Here is a 21,252-nt window from a genome sequence, read left to right as displayed (position 1 = left end):
AAAGACAGTTTTAAAGATTCTTGACAATCTTATCACCCACAAAGTGTGCATCACAATGACATTGGTATCAAGACAATGCCTGTTTAAATTATGTAGGTGTCAGGGTGAACAACAAACTCCCTCCATCACCAAAGTCTGTTACAGAAACCTGGCTTTGAGAGCTTCATTGTACAGTACGCCCACATGAAACCTAATTGTGCCAGCACAGATCTCCAAACATGGTCCAATGTAGCTTTCGAGTGCTGCAGCTAAATGAGTAAGGGCACAGCTCCACCCACCCCTGTGTAATTCTTATGGATGTCAGGCATTATTAAACATACTTTGTGCGAGTATCAGAGAGGGAAACTCATCACCCAAAGCACTGGGCAGTCTCGTAGCTCTCCAAGTGACTTCTCCCCGCTGCTCCATAATTGCACGGCTGAAACTGATGTGGTACATATATAATTACAGGAAATGTACTTTCCTAATTCAATGACTCTCAGACACAGACGGGATCATTAAGCAATTATCTATATGTATATTAACTGTAATAAGGATTAATTCATTGGTGAAAGGCCTTTGAGAGTCTGTAAACAATTGGGCTGCTTTATCAATTAACAAAAAGTCTTGCTTCATCTCAGCCTATGAGTCTTTATTGCTAATTCTCTAAAAGGACAGTGTAATAAAGATCATGAAAAGTTTTGATTCAATTATTTAATTGTCCTCATCTTCCCTCCATGTTATACCTCCGCCCCTGCATAATTCCTCAACTAAAAGGTCAGGCAGTGCGGCTGCTCCCAGTTTCTCAATTACGTGGTCAGCTGATACAACACGAGTTGCCTGGAATGACTGGCTCTTCCCTGTGGGCAAGGGCTGATCCTTTAGTTAATGCATTGCCCTGACAACCTGACCCAGATTGGGAGCTCACAGCCAATGCATTAGCATATTTAATTTTTAGCACACCCAAATAAAAATTCCAAACCAGCTTGGAATAGAAGCAACGCAATAATATTCCAAACGAGAGCACAAAATGCTGGACACGTTCAGCAGCATTTGTGGAGAAATCTAGCATTGTGACAAACAATTACCAACCTGTAACGTTAAACCTACCTTCCTCACTCTGCAGTTTCGGGCCTGCTGCTGAGTGTTTCCAGTATTTGCTGCTTTTGTTCAGCAATTCCAGAACCTGTGGAATTTTGTTTAATTGTACAAGAATATTTCATTTCCCTGCAATGTTGGTTTGATGCCTAATCCAGGCTGGATTTCATGTTCCACTGAAGCCTAATTCACAAACTCAGTCCAAACATCCAGCCAGCTGCCCCAACCCCATGGCCTCATTGTTCCCAGTGCAAACTCAATCACATTAAGCAATATATCTGTGCACCCCTCCTACCATCACTGCGCAATCAAAGTGGACAATGGCTTCATAAAATATACATATTGGTATATTTATTTTAACTATTCAGAAAATATTGTCAGGTACCCATGCAGTTGGCTGTGACTCAATGGTAGCACTCCTGTCTCTGAGTTTGAAGGCTGCAAGTTCAAGTCCCCTTTAAGACGTAAGCACAAAATCCAGGCTGATACTCCAGTGTAGTATTGAGGGAGTCTTATCTTTGGCCTCCTTATCTCGAGAGACAATGGGTAAGCGCCTGGAGGTGGTCAGTGGTGTGTGGAGCAGCGCCTGGAGTGGCTATAAAGGCCAATTCTAGAGTGACAGGCTCTTCCACAGGTGCTGCAGAAAAATTTGTTTGTCGGGGCTGTTACACAGTTGGCTCTCCCCTTGCGCCTCTGTCTTTTTTTCCTGCCAACTGCTAAGTCTCTTTGACTCGCCACACTTTAGCCCCGCCTTTATGGCTGCCCGCCAGCTCTGGCGAACGCTGGCAACTGACTCCCACGACTTGTGATCAATGTCACAGGATTTCATGTCGCGTTTGCAGACGTCTTTAAAGCGGAGACATGGACGGCCGGTGGGTCTGATACCAGTGGCGAGCTCGCTGTACAATGTGTCTTTGGGGATCCTGCCATCTTCCATGCAGCTCACATGGCCAAGCCATCTCAAGCGCCGCTGACTCAGTAGTGTGTATAAGCTGGGGATGTTGGCCGCCTCGAGGACTTCTGTGTTGGAGATACGGTCCTGCCACCTGATGCCAAGTATTCTCCGGAGACAGCGAAGATGGAATGAATTGAGACGTCGCTCTTGGCTGACGTAAGTTGTCCAGGCCTCGCTGCCATAGAGCAAGGTACTGAGGACACAGGCTTGATACACTCGGACTTTTGTGTTCAGTGTCAGTGCGCCATTTTCCCACACTCTCTTGGCCAGTCTGGACATAGCAGTGGAAGCCTTTCCCATGCGCTTGTTGATTTCTACATCTAGAGACAGGTTACTGGTGATAGTTCAGCCTAGGTAGGTAAACTCTTGAACCACTTCCAGAGCGTGGTCGCCAATATTGATGGATGGAGCATTTCTGACGTCCTGCCCCATGATGTTCATTTTCTTGAGGCTGATGGTTAGGCCAAAATCATTGCAGGCAGCTGCAAACCTGTCGATGAGACTCTGCAGGCACTCTTCAGTGCGAGATGTTAATGTCAGCAAAGAGGAGTTCCCTGATGAGGACTTTCCGTACTTTGGACTTCGCTCTTAGACGGGAAAGGTTGAACAACCTGCCCTCTGATCTTGTGTGGAGGAAAATTCCTTCTTCAGAGGACTTGAACGCATGTGAAAGCAGGAGGGAGTACTACACGGTCAAAGGTACCATCTTTCAAATGAGATGTCAACTCCAGGCCTTCTCAGGTAGAGAGAAAAAATTCCATGCTGCTATTTTGAAGAGCAGAGGAGTTATTTACCCACGGTGTCCTGGCCAATATTTATCCCTCAATGAATAATCACGCAAACTGACTATCTAATCATGATCACGTTGCTGTTTGTGGGAGCTTGCTGTGCACAAAATGGCAGCCATGTTTCCTACATTACAACAGTAACTACACTTCAAAAGTACTTCACTGGCTGTGAAGCGCTTTGGCCGTCATGTGGTCGTGAAAGGCGCTATACAAATGCAAGTTCGTTCATTCATTTATATATAATAATCAGCTACTGTGACACATTTCAGGTTTGAAAAAGGGATTGGTGTATGGCCAGTAACTTAAACTGACTCCTGTATACGGCTCAAAGTAAGGTACAGACATGCCCTGAATAGCTAAGTTTGTTTCATTTTGTATTAATTAGGACTGCGTGGCCCAGATTACATACAATTCCCAGTTTTTGGGCCCCTCGTATCTCAACATCACCCTCTGCTGTACAAGTGCAACATTACAACTCCTAGCAAAATGCTGAAAAGTCATGCTGAAGTAACTTTTTAATGAACTGAAATCTATATTTATACCACCGTTGTTTCACATGGCACTTACTCACAGTTTTACTTTGTTTTATTTAACAGGTCAAGTGCAAACAGCCCCTGTTGACATAAAACAAAACTGTGCAAGATTTCCAAAACCCAATAAATGCTTAGTTTTTGATATATATATATATATATAGTATATTATTTCCCTATATCAGTTTTAATTTATGAACAGAAAATGTTGGAAATACTCAGTGGGTCAAGCAGCCATCAGTATTTCCAACATTTCCTGTTCAGATTTACAGCCGCCACAATATTTTGCCTTTTGAATCAGTTTTAATTTAGTTTAGTCTGTTTTAAGCTTGAATTTCTCTATGACTTTGGCTAATTTAGTTTTCCCCTCTCCCATGGGATTTAAAAAATCCAGGTTGAAAGCATAAAAGTTGGAAATTGATGGAGTTGTAAGTGACGATCTATTAAATAGACATAAGAATTGCAGTGTTCCTCATTCTCCAACAGGCGGCTGTACTCACTGCATAGACTCTGAATTCAACAATGGTCAGTCAGGAGGTAACAGAGGGCTGGCACAGGTAATGGAGCTTTGCGCTAGCAAGAGTTGGTGAATTAGAAAGGAAATGAGATGGGTGGCAAGGAGAACCTGTAGTCGTTTAAATCAGGGTTGTCCAACATACAGCCCACGGGCCAGTATCTGGCCCGCTGAAGGTTTCCATCCGGCCCACAGATGTATTTCAGAGATGAGAAATTACCCTTTGTCTTCTTCTTCCAGAGCAGCTTTTTAAAATATCACGCTGTCAGTTTCATAGCTGACAGGTACTGTATGAGAGCGGTAACAGCGGTTTCCCAACTTCGAAAGATTCGTGGTTTTCCGATTTTTTAATATAAGGCCCACTGGAAAACCCCAAATCTGTCCGAAGTTGGGAAACCGCTGTTCCTGCTTTCATGCAACACCTGTCAGCTGTGAAACTCTGATTTTTTTTTTTTAAACTGACCAACTACAAAGCTGCATGATGCAACATAAATGAGATGCGTGGAGTCCAGGTGGTTGAAGATCTCAAACAGGTTTATTACAGCTATTATGTATAGTACAGAGCTAACTATTTACAGAACTTGCCTCCAAGTGTTACAGTTGCTCAGTGACTGGGGCTCTGAGTCACTTGACTGCATCCTGGCACTTGGCTCATTAGCATACTAAGATCTTAAAGGGACATCACCCTTAAAAGCAATCATACAACATCCCCCTTCTTTCCAAAGATAAGTCTTGTATGCTAAAGATACACAAAATTAGATCTCAAAATTATTTACACATGAATAGAGATTGTGAAATTTTACAAATATAGAGGCTCAAAAGTCCATATATCGTCTTGGTGGTTCGACAACTCTTGCTCGGGGAATTTGTGTCTCATCTATTGCTGTTCTTTCTGAAGTTTCTCCCTCTCTGCATTCAGTTTCTGTTGCTCTGCCTTCAGCCTGCAAATGTACTCTGTTGCTTTTCTCAGGATGACCACTTTTGGGACCTTGTCATTCTTGGAAAGTTCAGGCACGTCATCTCAAAGAGCCAATAGACAATGCTTCAACTCATTCCTCCTCTGCCTCCTCAGGCCATTGTGTGTCCTTTGTCTCTCCTCATCCTCCACATCTGAAGGCTTGGGGCTCAAGGTCGAGGACTTGTTGGGGGGAAAAGTACTTGGTCTGATGCAGATACCTGTGTGTTCTGGCTCATTGTGGTTCTGGCAGTTCCTGCATGTGCCTTTGCCTGTCCTAGTGTTCCTACAAAATGCTACCCCAGTGGTTGCAGCATGGCAGGTGGGAGGTTGCTGACTTTCAGTGGGGGAGTCTACAGATGGCCTTGGAGGACAACCTTGACCTCCTCTGGCACTAGAAGACCTGGCTTTGGACTCAACCATCTCACCATGGGCTGCAGTAGTTTCGGTTTTCTGGCTAATGGGCCAGAGCAAGGGCACTGGCAGAGTGGCAAAAGTGGGAGGACAAATGCTTTCATACTGAGAGAGGACAACAGGTTTGTGCTCTGCGATGTCACTAGCACTCCCCAAGGGCAGTGCCTCAGCAATCCTAGTAATCTGCTGGAGGACAGATTGCTGGACTTCTGTGACATCCTACAAACCCCTTTGAACACTGAAATCTGCAGCCATGATGGTAGCAGTCTGAGCTTGCTTGGCAACAAGCTGAGATTGCACGACTTCAGTTTGAGCTTCCCCTGCAGTACCCAGATGGGTGGCTTCTGCTTGTGCTACAGTGGAAGCTGAAACATGGACATCAGATGCTGCATTGGGCACACAAGTGTGCTGATGGAGTTGGCCACAGCTTCCACACTGGAAAGGATGGGCTCCAAGCTCTGTGCAAAGTTGGTGCTGGACTCCTTCATGCTCTACATTGACTACAGGCTTTCTGGCAGGCCTGCCAATGATCCAAGAATTTCATTGTGCATACCCATCAGCCATCTTCTGTAGCCATCAAAGTTCTTATTGGAGTCCTCTGCAGCATAGCAGAAGGTGAGGTGAGCATGAGGTCTGTCTGTCAGAGACTTTCTTTGGAAAGTTAGGAGACTCAGGGAATGAATTAAATAAATTTTCCCTCGCTGAGGCTCAGTGAGCTGACCCAGTGTTGCAAGAGTTAGCACAGGCTGCCCAGTCTGAAAATGAAGCAGAGGGAGTCCCCGATTGCTACTATTTAAAGAATGAGGTACTGATGAGGAAATGGAGTTCTCCTCACAGACCTGACAGCAAGGAGTGGACTGTAGTTCACCAGTTAGTGGGGCCACAGAGGTACCGGAGAGAAATATTAAGAAGGGCCCACGAGACTACAGTGGGTGTACATGCCAGTATATGAAAGACCAAAGCCCACATTAGACAGCAGTTTGACTGGCCAAAACTCCATAAAGATGTGGTGGAGTACTGCAGGAGTTGCCATATGTGCCAGGTTGAGGGGAAACCCCAACCTTCACTGAAACCTGCACCCCTAAGTCCTGTAGAGGGCTGGTGAACTGTAAGGGACCCCCGCCGAGAACAAAAGGGGATGGGCAGGGACAAGGCTGGCAAAAGGTGAGACAGGGAAAGGGCAAAGGTGACCAAGAGGACAGGTTAAAGGAAGCCCAGGAGGAATCCCGGATGAAAGCCCCTACTGTCCAGTCAGCCAAACCCAAAAAATGTGAAAGGTTACACCCCATATCCTTCTAAATAAATGCAGACACTAGAAGCACCTCACCAGAGAGAGTTACTAACAGCATTTACAGGAACCTGCAGAGACAAAGAAAGACCTCTAGGGGGCAGACAAACCATGCAGGTAAAGCCTCATCTTGTCAAAGTGCCACAGGGGAATGCAGTAGAGTCTGCACAAATACCTGCAGGCAGGAGTGTCCTCTGGGACAAAAGGGAGATTAACAAAGAATCCTCCACCATAGTCAGAACTAAAGAGAACTGCCCATCCCCCCAAATCAAAAGCCTTTGCATGACTCAGCAAAGCACTGAAAGAGAGTTCAGGATAGACCCATCCACTACCGACACTCCTGGAAAACAATTTTACCTAAGAAAGAACAAAGACCACAGACAGCCATGGAAATGGGCAAACGGAAGAGAAACTTCCCCAAAAAAGAACCACATGTTTATTAGGCTGCCAAAAAAAGAGGCAATTTGAATAAGTTTAACGATTTGTGAATGAATGAGAGAAATGCATTTTTTTTTCTCTTATATTTTCTCTCGACCCTTTTCATGAAATGCTCCCTTTAAAAATCGCATTTCATTCTGCTGGGTGTGGAGGTGTCATGCTAGGCCCCCACCTTCCAAGAATGAGGCACATCAATCTCGTCATGAACATTGATTTTTAACTGTTGTTGGAACGAGGAAATGACTTGTTAAAAAGATCAGCCGTGGCTGGAAATAAACATTTACATACTACCTGACATTGAAGGTGAGGAAGTGCATTCCAGGGCCTGTTAAGGAGGATACAATCCACAAGGGCCAGGACTGGTTAGACCAGCTGGTCACATGACTAACTGGCTGTTCCCGTTTTTGAACCAGCTCCTGAGAGTTTGGGCAGAAAGACTGTTTGCTTCGGGACGGAGAAGATCTCCCCTGTCTGCTCCCATCTCTTTCTTACAAGCCTCTGAATCCAGTGAAGACACATGAACCCCAAGAGGGCAAAGTCTCCTATAGTGAACAAGGTTTAAGAATAATACTGGGCCCCAATGAAAAGCAAGGTCTTTGTCTCTATTTGCTTGTGTGTATCACATATGCATGCTAGCATGCGCACGTTGTGTATCCTTAGGCGTCAACCGAATTAGAGTTTAAGGTCAATAAATTTCAACCTTTTCTTTAAACCTAAGAAAATGGGCGGCACAGTGGCGCAGTGGTTAGCACCGCAGCCTCACAGCTCCAGGGACCCGGGTTCGATTCCGGGTACTGTCTGTGTGGAGTTTGCAAGTTCTCCCTGTGTCTGCGTGGGTTTTCTCCGGGTGCTCCGGTTTCCTCCCACAAGCCAAAAGACTTGCAGGTTGATAGGTAAATTGGCCATTATAAATTGTCACTAGTATAGGTAGGTGGTAGGGAAATATAGGGACAGGTGGGGATGTTTGGTAGGAATGTGGGATTAGTGTAGGATTAGTATAAATGGGTGGTTGATGTTCGGCACAGACTCGGTGGGCTGAAGGGCCTGTTTCAGTGCTGTATCTCTAATCTAATCTAATCTAAAGCCTGTTTGTACTGGTTTCATTGCCTTATAATTGGAAAGCGGTGAACAAGGATTCACCAAAGGGGAGGTAAAAGCACGGAGTATTTAAAATTAAACCTGGTTACTGTAAGACCAGGTGAAGGCTGAAAGGGAACCCTAGTCCCCTTTCTCACCTGGTTGTAACACTGAGTACCTCCCAGGTCAGGATCAGCACGGAATTACTTCTATCACCTGCTCCAGCCATAGTGCACTTCTCTTTTGGGAGGTACAGGCTGACTTTAAATAGTATAGCCTACTGTTAACTGGTGCTAGTCTCATGATTTTGGCCCCCAGCTGGGGCGTGCAGCCATTCAAATGTGGGGTTCGCACCGGTTTCACCCCACAATCCTGTTAATTAGTAGGTAGCACAAAGTTGGTGTCAGAAGCAATGGGCATGGGGAACCGCATGCCCGCTTTGCGGGGGGGGGGCAATTGATTTTTGCCCCCAATGTCTCCACAAATAACACACTGAGTTACATGGATAGAATGATGATCTACAGAGTATTACAACAAACATTGTCTGTTTACTGTGACCTCGGTCGTGTTTTCCAATGTGTTCACATTTTAATATCTTTAGCACATTCTCTCTTGCTCTTACATCAAGGGAACGTGGTGGCACTTTCTCATTGTCCTTATTGTTTCCCATGTGCTCCATGCACTCTGGATGATGTGGGGAAGCACTCCAATGATCACAGGTCCAGAACCTGTGCCCTGTGGATTATCATCGGACTTTGAAACGTGACTGCACAGAATACGAGGTGGCAGATTTACACTGTGCTCAGTTAGCTAACATTCATTTGCCCGATACATTTGGACTCAGCACCCTTGGTTTAGGGAGGCAACATACAACAGACAAAGCTCCTGTCCGTGACTGCTACCCAGTGACCCTTTATTGGAAAGTGTGCACGCTGACTCGGTAGGGAGGGTGGGGGGGGAGGGGGTGGGGGGAAGGTGAGGAGTTGGGGTGGGGGGTTGTTGGTGGAGAACAGGATTGACCTCTGGTGTTTGCCCTCTATGGTCAAATGTCCTCTTAGCGTCACTGAGGTACCAGAGAATAGCAGGGCCCATCAAACTAAATCCAGAGATGGAAAGAGGAAGGAGACAATTTGGACGTCCTAACAGTCACCCTCACAAGGGGAAACATTCTCTCAGCATCTACCCTGTCGAGCCCCCTTAGAATCTTATATGTTTCAATAAGATCACCTCTCATTCTTCTAAACTCCAATGAGTATAGGCCCAACCTGATCAAACTTTCCTCATAAGATAACTCCTTCATACCAGGAATCAGCCTAGAGAATCTTCTCTGAACTGTTTCCAATGCAAATATATTCCTCCTTCAGTAAGACCAAAGCTGCCCACAGTACTCTAGGTGCAGTCTCACCAATGCCCTGTACAGTTGTAGCAAGACTTTCCTATTTTTATATCCCATCCCCTTTGCAATAAAGGCTAACATTATTCTATTTGCTTTTCTAATTACTTGCTGTACCTGCATGCTAACTTTTTGTGATTCGTGTATGTGGACACCCAGATCCCTCTGTACCACAGCATTCTGCAGTCTTTCTTCATTTAAATAATATTTTGCTTTTCTATTCTTTCTACCAAAGTGGACAACTTCACGTTTTCCTACATTATACTCAATCTGCCAAATTTTTGCCCACTCATTTAGACTATCTAAATCCCTTTGCAGACTCTTTGTATCTTCCTCACAACTTGCTTTCCGACCTATCTTCATATCATCAGCAAATCTCTCCAAAGCCTCTCCATCATCTACATGGCACAAGTCAGGAGTGTGATGGAATACTCTCCACTTGCCTGGATGGGTGCAGCTCCAACAACACTCAAGAAGCTCGACACCATCCAGGACAAAGCAGCCCGCTTGATTGGCACCCCATTTACAAACATTCACTCCCTCCACTACTGACACACAGTGGCAGCAGTGTGTACCATCTACAAGATGCACTGCAGCAACGCACCAAGGCTACTCAGGCAGCACCTTCCAAACACGTGACCTCCACCACCTAGAAGGACAAGGGCAGCAGATACATGGGAACACCACCACCTGCAGGTTCCCCTCCAAGCCACACACCATCCTAACTTGGAATTATATCGCCGTTCCTTCACTGTCGCTGATCAAAATCCTGGAACTCCCTTCCTAACAGCATTGTGGGTGTACCTGCACCACAAGGACTGCAGCGGTTCAAGAAGGCAGCTCACCACCACTTTCTCAAGGGCAATTAGGGATGGGCAATAATTGCTGGCCTGGCCAGTGATGCCCACATCCCATGAAATGAATTAAAAAAATCTGACTGTGATATACTTGGTCCCTTCATCCAAGCCCCAGCATTGATCCCTGTGGTCATAAATACCAGAAGCTGGAGAAGTAAAAGTTATGACAAAGAATAAGGATTATTAAATAAAAGCTCTGCGATTATTCAGCTCAGTCTGTAGCTTGAGTCCTCTTTTGGTCTTCTAATGCATTCCCTCACATGGTTGTAACTCAATCACAGAATACAAACAGGGGTATGATATAATATCGTCTATCAGCTGTATCCATAACATCCTAAATCTTGCATTACAACCTGACCTTTGAAATCCAAACATTCTCTATCGAGACAATACTAAACTTCATCCACTACAGGTGAGATTACACTGTTTAACGTAGTTGTGGTTTGTTCTCATTGGGTAGAAAGTCTGCAAGAGGTTCTCCCAATCTCCAGCTTTAACATCAGTGAAAGAACAATGGAAACTCTAGTGTAAGCAGCTGTTTACTCGGTTTCTCCGGGGTTTTCTCCAGAATCACAGAGGGAGATCAGGATAACCCCATGAAGAATTTCCACCCCAAAGGGGCAGATTTTTAACTTTCTTCCTGGACGAAAGACCAATGTTGTATCTCGGCTGCCTGTTACAGGAACTACCCGATTTTCATTTCTGTTGATTTCAACATAAAAAGAGCTCTATCCCCTGTGCATGACCTCCAGTGACCTGTCTGTAAAGGGAGTCCTTGTCTCTGGGCCCTTTAAGGCATAGCAGCAGCTCTTTTGTGCTACTGTACCAGATATCAGCCTAGAAAGTGTCTCGACCCAACCTCTTGGCATGATCTGGTGATGGGATCAATCTCTGTGCTAGAGCGGGTAGGCCCACATGCCACCCCAGGTTCTGAAATCAAGTTGGTCACTCTCAAGCATCAGCCATTGCTCAGTGATAGCACTCAAGCCTCTGAATCAGATGTTTGGGGGTTAAGTCCCGCTCCACAGACTGACTTTTCCAGTGCAGTAGTGAGGAAGGGTTGCATTGTCGGAGGTGGCATCTTATAGATGAGACATCAAACCAAGGCCCCTTCTGCCTTCTCAGGTGGGCGTAAATGATCCCACAGCAGTATTTAGAAAGGAGCGGGGAGATCTCCCGATGTCCTGGCAAATATTTACCCAACACTTAAAACAAATGATCACGTTTCTGTTAATTGGATCTTGCTGTATGCAGTTTGGCTGGTATGTTTTCTACACTGCAACAGTGACTACAATTCAAAAATGATTCATCGATTATTAAATGCTTTGGAATGTCCTGAGGCCATGAAAGGTGCTATATAAATGCAAGTTCTTTATTTTAATCCTTTCCTGAGCTGTTTTCAGTTTTCTTTCGTGTCAGTCCCAATCCACACTATTTTTTGATTCCTTTTATCTTCTAAAATATTTCTGCCTGCTCTTTGAAGTTCCCTAAATTTGAGCTCATCCAAAATTTTACTGCCCATGTCCTAACTTATCCCAAGTTCTGTTGACCCATCACCCCCTGTGCTCGCTGACCCACGTTGGCTCCTTGTTAAGCAACATTTGATTTTAAAATTCTCATCCCTGTTTTCAAATCCCTCCATGGTCTCGCCCGTCCTTATCTCTATAGTTTCCTCCAGCCCTACAACCCTCCAAGATATCTGCACTCCTCTAATTCTAGCCTCTTGAGCATCCCTGATGTTAAATGCTCCACCATTGACAGCTGTGCCTTCAGGTGCCTAGGCCCTAAGGTCTGGAATTCCCTCTCTAAATCACTCAGCCTCTCTATCTCACACCAGGCAGACCTCAAATGAGGTCTCAAATTGAGGTGTCAGCCTGGTGAAGCTACAACCCAGGACTACTTGGTGCCAAACTGTGTAAGCAGCATGCGATAGACGGAGCTAAGCAATCCCACAACCAACAGATCAGATCTAAGCTCTGCAGTCCTGCCACATCCAGTCGTGAATGGTGCTGGACAATTAAATAACTAACAGGAGGAGGTGGCCCCACAAATATCCCCATCTTCAATGATGGGGGAGCCCAGCACATCAGTGCAAAAGATAAGGCTGAAACATTTGCAACAATCTTCAGCCAGAAGTGCCGAGTTGATGATCCATCTCGGCCTCCTCCTGAAGTCCCCAGCATCACAGATGCCAGACTTCAGCCAATTTGATTCACTCCACAGGATATCAAGAAATGACAGAGGCACTAGATACAGCAAAGGCTATGGTCCCTGACAACATTCCGGCAACAGTACTGAAGACTTGTCCAGAACTTGCCGCGCCCCTAGCCAAGCTGTTACAGTACAGCTACAAACACTGGCATCTATCCACCAATGTGGAAAATTGCCCAAGTATGTCCTGTACACAAAAAGCAGGACAAATCCAACTCGGCCAAATTACTGCCTCATCAGTCTACTCTTGATCATCAGTAAAGTGATGGAAGGTGTCATTGACAGTGCTATCAAGCGTCACTTGCTTAGCAATAACCTGCTCACTAAAGCTCAGTTTGGGTTCCGCCAGGACCACTCAGCTCCTGACCTCATTACAGCCTTGGTTCAAACATGGACAAAAGAGCTGAACTCAAGAGGTGAGGTGAAAGTGACTGCCCTTGACATCAAGGCAGTATTTGACCAAGTATGACATCAAAGAGCCCTAAACAAACTGGAGTCAATGGGAATCGGGGGAAAACATTCCACTGGTTGGAGTCATACCTCGTGCAAAGGAAGATGGTTATGGTTGATGGAGGTCAATCATCTGAGCTCCAGGACATCGCTGCAGGAGTTCCTCAGGGCAGTGTCCTAGGCCCAACCACCTTCAGCTGCTTCATCAATGACCATCCCTCCATCATAAGGTCAAAAGTGGTGATGTTCGCTGATGATTGCACAATGTTCAGCACCATTCGAGACTCCTCAGATACTGAAGCAGTAGAAATGCAGCAAGACCTGGACAATAGCCATGCTTGGGTTGATAAGTGGCAAGTAACATTCACGCCACATAAGGGCCAGACAATGACCATCTCAAACAAGAGAGAATGTAACCATCTCCCCTTGACATTCAATGGCATTACCATCACTGAATCCCCCATTATCAACATCCTGGGGGTTGCCGTTGACTAAAAACTGAACTGGGAGTAGCCATATAAATACCATGTTTACAAGAGCAGGTCAGAGGCTAGGAATCCTGCGGCACATAACTCACCTCCTGACTCCCCAAAGCCTGTCCACCATCTACAAGGCACAAGTCAAGAGTGTGATGGAAAATTCTCCACTTCCGTAGACAGCACCTTGCAAACCCATGACCTCTACCACCTAGAAGGACAAGAGCAGCAGACGCATGGGAACACCACCACCTGCAAGTTCCCCTCCAAGCCTCACACCATCCTGACTTGGAACTATATCGCCGTACCTTCACTGTCACTGGGTCAAAATCCTGGAACCCATTTCCTACAGCACTACGGGTGTACCTACCTCCCATGGACTGCAGCGGTTCAAGAAGGCAGCTCACCACCACCTTCTCAAGAGCAATTAGGATTGGGCAATAAATGCTGTCCTAGCCAGCAATGCCCACATCCCATAAACGAATAAAAAAAATGCTCAGGTTTACTACATCTGTTGGCAAAATTATCAGCCTCTTCTTTTAATATAACAGTATCTTTAACCTTTTTAGGGTTAGCCACAGAAGCATCATTTTTCCTGTTGACTTTTATTTCTTGATGGAATGTACATTCATTGATAATTATGAAATATTTCTTTAAAGGTTCACCATTGCTTTTCTATTGGCACAGTGGCGCAGTGGTTAGCACCGCAGCCTCACAGCTCCAGCGACCAGGGTTCAATTCTGGGTACTGCCTGTGTGGAGTTTGCAGGTTCTCCCTGTGTCTGCGTGGGTTTCCTCCGGGTGCTCCGGTTTCCTCCCACAGCCAAAAAGACTTGCATGTTGATAGGTGAATTAGACATTATAAAAAATTGTCACTAGTATAGGTAGGTGGTAGGGGAATATAGGGACAGGTGAGGATGTGGTAGGAATATGGGATTAGTGTAGGATTAGTATAAATGGGTGGTTAATGGTCGGCACAGACTCGGTGGGACGAAGGGCCTGTTTCAGTGCTGTATATCTAAATCTAAAAAAAATCTAATTTCCCAAACTACCTTAGCCAACTCACCCCTCATACCTAAGTAATTGGCTCGTTTTAAGTTTAAGATTCTAGTTTTAGACTTGTGTGTCACTCTCAAAACACAATGTGAAATTCTATCATATTATGGTCACTCTTCCCCAGAGGATCCCTTACTATGAGAGTAGTAATTAATTCTGTCTCAAGGAAATATATAAAATAGCCTGTTCCTTAATAGTTTCATAGAACAATATGTCATGAAACCAATTTCAAATGCATTACATGATCTTGTTCTCCAAACTATTATTGCCTTTTGATTCCTGCAGCCTATATGAAGATTAAAGTCTCCTACAATTATAGTTGCAAGTTCCTTTCATTTTTTCATTATACTCTATCCAACAGTATAACTACTGTGTGGGTGTCTATAAACTACTTCCACTGGTGTTTTCTGTCCCTTGTTATTTCTTATCTCCACCTATACTGATTCTAATTCCTGATCTTCCCAACTGATCCTTCCTCACTACTGGTCTTTTGTCATCCTTTATCATCAGGGCTAGCTCCCCCCACCCCGCCTTTTTTATTTTGTCTTTTTTAAAATATCAATACTTAGTTCCCACATTCCATGTCAAATAGTCTGTACACACTGTCCAGGCAAACATGAAACTTTGGGCTACGGTCCACGAGAACAGTTGGCACCCATGTTACTACGTCCCACCCCAATTCAGAGTCTGCAAGACAGAGCAGAAAATCAGCAGAGGCAAACAAAATGTATTAAAATACAAGAAGAGTTCCATATTTAATGGGTATTTAACTCCCCTTCCACTGGCTGCACCAGTTATTTCTCCAAAATTATCATCGCCATATCATAGTGCAGACAGAAAATTGAAACACATTTGCAGGATTTTGGGGAGTGTGTTTCAGAGACAAGGGAACACTCAATGCTTATTTCGGTTACACATCCCTCAAACTTTCAGCGACTTTTTTTTTGAAACACTTTCCATCCATTGTGAATCATGCAGTCAAAACGAAGATTTCTCAAAACGACAGAGCTCGCTACCATTGCTGGTAGTTTAGCAATTCTCAACAAGCAGTGCATTTGGAGAAATCATTAACTTTAATGGATGGAGATTCACGGACTGTGAGCCCACGATAGCCCTGGAGGTGTTCCCATCAAAGGCGGCTCCCCACCGAGAGCTCCGGATCAAGGAATCAGCCCTCACAGTTTAAATGCTCAATTGAAATGCCGAGAGTAAGTTAACTTCGAAACCCCACCTTCTGAAACAGTAACTAAAACAATTATCTTAGGCAACGTTCTTCAGAAAGTCCTAAATTATTTTGAGTATTTCTCAGTATGTTAACACTGATTTTCTTAATTACTTTTAATTTACTTATTTAAAATTGAACTATAGTGCATGTCTGATTAACAAGAAGTATTTAAGTAAAATATCTTACAGATCCTGTGGGGGTCAGTTTGGAAGCGGCTGTTAGTCTCTCAGTCTGCTGCAGATTATGAACACACAGCTCCTGGCCTCATTTATAACCATCTCGTCAACAAAGTCACCCATTCTGTTTATGAGACTTTAATAAATGGGTTTTGCATCGCTCACCATGTCTGTGCTTTAACATCATTGCAAACATTGCTGACCTGGAGTGATTTAAATACAACTAATGGGAGGATTAGTTTTAGAGGGATTTTTGAGGGAATTGGGTATCAGTAATCCCAGTAATAATCTTAAAAGCAAAATACTGCGGATGCTGGAAATCTGAAATAAAAACAAGAAATGCTGGAAATACTCAGCAGATCTGGCAGCATTTGTGGAGAGAGAAGCAGAGTTAACATTTCAGGTCAGTGACCCTTCTTCAGAACTGGCAAATATTAGAAATGTAAAAGGTTATAAGCAAGTAAATGGGGTTGGGTGTTATCTCTTGCCCCTCCCCCAGTAATAATCTTGTCTGGTTGTGTCTCTATATGGGCACCGAGCACTCTTGAGTTGGATGAAGAGTGAAGCCACTCTATTTTGCCCTCCCCTCCTCTACTTCGGGGCGACTTCACCAGCAGGGAGTGGGTTTCTGGTAGGGCTGTCAACTCTCCTGCCAACCAGGAGGAGACTAAGGAAAGAGAGAGGTTGGGGATTGAGGCTCAGGGAGAGAGGGGGAATGGGGGACTGAGGAAAAGGAGACAGGGGAATGGGGTTGGGCAGAGAGGGGGAGAAGGTTGAATGGGGGTCAGGAGGAGATGAGGAATGGGGGTTGGGGAGAGAGGCGGAATGGAGGTCGGAAAGAGAGGGAAAATGAGAAATGGGGTGAGGGAGAATGGGGAAGGGGGCTCAGGGATTAAGGCTCGGGCAAGGGAAAGAGAGGAGACTTGGAGACAGTGGGATTGGGGCTGAAGTGAGGTGGGAAGAATGGGGTGAGTGTTAGGCCCAGCATTTTCTGTAGCACTGGGAGCAGCAGCAAGGTGGCAAGTGGGAATGGCACCAAGAGAAGAGCAGCCAGTAAAGGGGGAGTGAAATCCTGTAGACCTTACTGTGGGTAAAAAGGGAAAGATTATTTCCATTGTTGGACAAATGGGGAACAAGGGGACAGAAACTGAGGATTCTCAGTGGAAGAAACAAAGGGGAAGGGAGAAGGAAGGTTCTTGAACTGAGGGCTATTAGGCCATGAGATGCTTCACCACAAATGGCAATTGAGGTTGAGACTAACACATTATTTAAAAGGGAATGGAATAAATATTTAAAAAGGAGGAATATAAAAGGATCTGGAGGCATGGGGTTACTGGAGAGAGCATGAGTACCAGGGAATGAACAGTCTCATCCTGAGCTGTAATTTCTGTCATTTAATATTGAATGCAAACTCAGGGAGTGGGTTAGAAATGTTGGCACTGAGCTGAGTTTAGGACAATGTGCCTTGTGCTGACTATCTCAAACACTGAGCCCACTGCCCTTGGTGTGATTGCTCGGTTTAGTTCAGATCTGTCTGTGCCGGCCAGTTTTGACACGTTGGAATTGAAACCCTAAAATGAGTATCAGGAGAAAAAAAGCTTGCAATAAGGCTGCTGGAGCACTTATTAAGCCACCCACTGCATAAGAGAAACTGGATAAAGATTTGGCTGAAAGAGGAGGTAGCAGGGATTGTAGGGTATGTTGGTGCCTCTGCTGTTTCTAATTAATGTAAATGATCTGCATTGGGATATTCAACTTGAGGTGGTCAGATTTGCAGATAATACTAAACAGGCTGCAGGCTCTGATGAAACAGATAACTAGATAATAATTGCAAATGGGCAGAAATACTGAAGATGCAATTAGAAACAGGAGGCGGCCATTCGGCCTCTCGAGCCTGTTCCACATTCAATTAGACCTTCGTTGATTTGTATCTTAATTCCCTCTACCTGCCTTGCTTTCACATCCTGTAATACCCCAGCCTAACAAAATCTATCAATCTCCATTTTGAAATTTTCAGTTAACCCAAGCCTCAACAGCTTTTTGAGGGAGAGGGTTCAAAATTTCCACTACCCTTTGTGTGAAGAAGTGCTTCCGAACATGACGCCCAACAGGCTAGCTCTAATTTTAAGGTTATACCACTTTGTTCTGGATTCCCCAAGAAAGGAAATAGGGTAGATAGAGAGAAACAATCAAATCCTTTAATCATAGAGAGAGATACAGCACTGAAACAGGCCCTTCGGCCCACCGAATCTGTGCCGACCATTAACCACCCATTTATACTAATCCTATATAATCCCATATTCCCTACCACATCCCCACCTTCCCTCAATTCTCCTACCACCTACCTACACTAGGGGCAATTTACAATGGCCAATTTACCTATCAACCTGCAAGTCTTTGGCTGTGGGAAGAAACTGGAGCACCCAATGGAAACCCACACAGTCACAGGGAGAACTTGCAAACTCTGCACAAGCAATACCCAGAATTGAATCCAGGTTGCTTGAGCTGTGAGGCTGCGGTGCTAACCGCTGCACCACCTCAAATTAGCTCATTCCTTAATCTCCTATACTCAAGGGAATATAAGCCGACTCCATCCAACCTAGCCTCATAATTTAGCTCTTTTAGTCCCAATATCACTGGTGAATCTACACTTTATCCTCTTCAAGGCCTTCCTGAGGTGCAATGCCCAGCACTGAATGCAATACTCGAGATAATCAGAGCTTTATACAATGCAACATAACTTCCACTCCTCTGTATTCCAGCCCCCTTGTCATAATGACTATCATTCCGTGAGCCTTTTAAATGTTTTTGTATTATTCACCAGCTTTTAGTGATTTCTGTACATGGACCCCTAAATCTCTCTGCTCCTCTACAGAAAACCGTATGATCTGTCTTTCTGAGGTCACCCATCCCCACATTAAACTCCATCTACCACAGTTTTGTCCATTCACTTAACCTATCAACCTTTGCTTGGACCTTTCCGATCCCATCTACACAACTTTGAGTGCCACATAACTTAGTGTTGTCAGCAAACCTGCAAATTCATTACCGGTTTTACGCATTGGAAATGTGGAGATGAAGTTCTGCCTTCACACTGAGGATACTCTCCATTGTGCTGTGTGGCCTTACCACCATGCTAAATGGGATCGATTCAGAACAGATCTGGCAGCTCAAAACTGGGCATTCACAAGGCACTGTAGGCCGTCAGCAGCAGCAGAATTGTATTCAACCACAATCTGTAACCTCAGGGCCCAGCATATCCCTTACTCCACAGTACATACAACACTGACATCTACCTGACAATGTGAAAAATTGCCCAGGCATGCACTGTCCACAAAGAGGAGGACAAATACTAAATAAAAAAAGAAAATGTTGAAAATAATCAGCCAGCGAAGCAGCATCTGGAAGAGAGAAGCAGAATTAATGTTTCAGGTAAATAATCTCTCACCAGAGCTGCAGCTCATCAGAATTGGACAAATCCAATCCAGCCAATGACCACCCTATTAGTCTAGTCTCAATCATCAGCAAATTGATGGCAGGTGTCATTGACAGTGCTATCAAGCGGCATTTACACAGCAATAATCTGCTTACTGATGCTTAGTTTGGGTTTCGCCAGGGCATCACTGCAGGAGTTCCTCAGGGTAGTATTTTAGGCCCAACCATCTTCATCTGCTTCATCAATGACCTTCCCTCTCTCATAAGGTTCAGAAGTGGGGATGTTTGCTGATAATGTCCAGTACTATTCGCAACTCCTCAGATACTGAAGCAATCCATGCCTGCATGCAACAAGACCTGGACAACATTCAGGCTTGGGCTGATAAGTGGCAAGTAACACTCGTGTCACACAATTGCCAGGCAACGACATCTCCAACCAGAGAGAATCTAACCATCTGACCTGTCATTCAATCGCATTGCCATCGCTGAATCCCCTACCATCAACATCCTGGGAGTTACCATTGACCAGAAACTTAACTGGCCCAGCCATTTAAATACTGTAGCTACAAAAGCTGGTCAGAGGCAGGGAATTCTGTGGTGAGTGACTCACTTCCTGATGTCCCAAAGCCTATCCACCACCTGCAAGCTCCCACACAAGAGGTTAGTAAACAAAATTAGAGCACATGGGATTGGGGGTAATATACTGGCATGGATTGATAATTGGTTAACTGACAGAAAACAGAGAGCAGGACTAAACGGGTCACTCTCAGGTTGGCAGGCTGTGACTAGTGGGGTACCACAAGGATCCGTGCTTGGGCCCCAAATATTCACATCTATATCAATGATTTGGATGTGGGGACCAAATGTAATATTTCCAAATTTGCTGATGACACAAAACTAGGTGGGAATGTAAATTGTGAGGAGGATGCAAAGAGGCTTCAAGGGGATTTAGACAGGCTAAGTGAGTGGGCAAGAACATGGCAGATGGAATATAATGTGGAAAAAATGTGAAGTTATCCACTTTGGTATGAAAAACAGAAATGCAGAGTATTTCTTAAACGATGGGAGATTGGGAAGTGTTGATGTCTAAAGGGACCTGGGTGTGCTTTGTTCATGAATCACTGAAAAGTAATATGCAGGTGCTGCAAGCAATTGGGAAGGCAAATGGTATGTTGGCCTTTATTGCAAGAGGATTTGAGTACAGGAGTAAAGATGTATTGCTGCAATTGTATAGAGCCTTTGTGAGACCGCACCTGGAGTATTGTGTACAGTTTTGGTTTCCTTACCCAAGGAAGGATATACTTGCCATAGAGGGATTGCATTTCCTAGGATAATGGGATTGTCCAAGAGGAGAGATTGAGGACGCTGGGCCTGTAATCCCTAGAGTTTAGAAGAATGAGATGACATCATTGAAACATACAAAATTCTTACAGGGCTCGACAGGGTAGATGCAGGAAGGATGTTTCCCCTGGCTGGGGGTCTAGGACTGGGGAAACAGTTCCAGAATAAGGGGTAGGTCATTTAGGGCTGAGATGAGGAGGAATTTCTTCACTCAGAGGGTGGTGAATCTTTGGAATTCTCTACCCCAGAGGGCTGAGGAGGCTCAGTCATTGAGTATGTTCAAGATAGAGATCAATAGATTTTTAGATAGTAAAGGTATCAAGGGATAGTGCAGGAAAATGGCATTGAGATAGAAGATCAGCCATGATCTAGTTGAATGGTGGAGCAGGCTTGAGGGGCCGAATGGCCTACTTCTGCTCCAATTTCCTATATTCCTAAGTCAGGAGTGTGATGGAATACTCTCCACGTCTGGATTAGTGCAGCTCCTGTAACACTCAAGAAGCTCGATAACATCCAGGACAAAGCAGCTCGCTTGATTGGCACCCCATTCACAACCTTCAACATTCACTCCCTTTACCACCGATGAACAGTGTGTAC

Source organism: Heterodontus francisci, chromosome 30 (genome assembly GCF_036365525.1).
Source record: "Heterodontus francisci isolate sHetFra1 chromosome 30, sHetFra1.hap1, whole genome shotgun sequence".
NCBI classification, from domain to species: domain Eukaryota; kingdom Metazoa; phylum Chordata; class Chondrichthyes; order Heterodontiformes; family Heterodontidae; genus Heterodontus; species Heterodontus francisci.
The sequence above is the reverse complement of the archived record's forward strand: the minus strand, read 5'-3'. Positions refer to the sequence as shown.